This window comes from Trachymyrmex septentrionalis, unplaced genomic scaffold (genome assembly GCF_001594115.1).
Source record: "Trachymyrmex septentrionalis isolate Tsep2-gDNA-1 unplaced genomic scaffold, Tsep1.0 scaffold87, whole genome shotgun sequence".
NCBI classification, from domain to species: domain Eukaryota; kingdom Metazoa; phylum Arthropoda; class Insecta; order Hymenoptera; family Formicidae; genus Trachymyrmex; species Trachymyrmex septentrionalis.
Genome location: NW_017306059.1, coordinates 4,915,416 through 4,917,096, shown reverse-complemented (window position 1 = coordinate 4,917,096; position 1,681 = coordinate 4,915,416).

The following is a 1,681-nucleotide window of genomic DNA, read 5'->3' as shown; positions in this document are numbered from 1 at the left end:
GCCAATGTCTTGTCTTGCCAATCCTCGTCTCTCATCTTTCTTTCGAATGCCATAATAAAAAAAATTAATGCTTTCATTCAGTGACTTTATTTTCTTTCTTTGTCATGTTTGTCACATTACGATTTAATATCGAATTCGTTAGATAATTATGCTAGAACATTTCGATGAACTTCAGCAATAAGATGTAAGATTTATAAAAATATTAATGGGGAGAATGGACCATATCGGTCTTTGTATATCTGAACCTAGTTAAAGAACCGCCTAATCTGAAGAATCCCTTTCGTCAAAATTAGACTTACACTTTTCCCTTCTCCCGAAGATCATAATCAAAATGCGCAAACTACCAGATGGAGCTTCTACTCACCGATTGCATCGTATCATTCCACCATGTGCACTTCTTCAGTGAAAGACCTCGCGTTCCGTTGTGTAGGACCGTATTATCGCTTAGTACGCCGGATGCGCTTCGGGCACTCCGAAGTAGCCTGGCGCTATCGTATTCTTTCGTCTCCGTTGGAGGATTTGCACGCGTCTCGCGTGCGTGCGTGCGTGCGTGCGTGCTCGTCCAGCCGTAGGCATGATGCGGCGCGAGACTTCCCGTAGATTACACGGTCCCGTCGCGCGATATACCTTCCTCCTGGTACCACACACGCGCAGGAAAATCGAAGGGGCGAGCCGAAAAAGTCCAAGCGAGTGGTTACGTAGCTGCGGGCAGAGCGACGCGTCGTTTTATTTACGGCATTATTTCCGAGGAATCCACCGCGTACGCTCGGCGGTACGCCCGTTGCTCTCGCGCGGTGGCAATTTGGTCGCACACGGCCGTGTTACGGCCGCTAGCCGAGTCGATGTAAATGCAAATACAAATGCATTTAAACCGGCCGCGGTCTCTCTTCTCTCCATCTCTCTCTCCCTCTCTCTCTCTCTCTCTCTCTCTCTCTACCTCGATTCTCTCCTCTATTCTCGCGTGTCCACTCCTTCTCTCGCTCCGGCAAAGCCGAGTCCAGCCGAGTCCTGCCTATCCGTAACCGTGGCCGTAACCGTTAATCCATACCACAACTAACCGCGCTCAGATGTTCGAACGCGGCGTACTACACGTACATATACAAACCGAGCAACCCTTCCTCGATGCGCAAACCCGTCTCTCTTCGTCGTGGTACTCTGCACGAGTCTCTGAGTCCAACGCTGCGCGTAGACGCAGTCCCTTCTTCTTCATTATCCTCGACGGGTACCGTGTACGCGCGGTTAACTTTCCTTTGGCCCGAGCACGCCTCGAAGATCCACGGGCCGAGCGTAACTAATTTCAGGCATGTACTTTGTCGCCTTAATTAGGTATTTTAATGCGACGTGCGCGCATGACATTGTCGCGCGAGACAGCGGACAGTCTGTAACGTACGCCACTGTAGTCCATTCTATATTTAGTTTCCAGATACCGTCTAGGTATTCGCAGTCGACTGCGCGCCGCGTCACGCTCGATACCGCGTGAGATTTACGTGGCTCTAATTCGTTCCCTTTTTTCCCAATGTATTTATTAACGGACACGTCCGTCTTCATCCAATGAATAAATGTATTACATTGCACGATCTTTCATTCTGTGAAATTTTGTAATTGTTTACAATACTTTTTGCACGCATCTTCGAATAATTGTCCTCTTCCACATCGAATTATAATTTCGAATTAATCAATG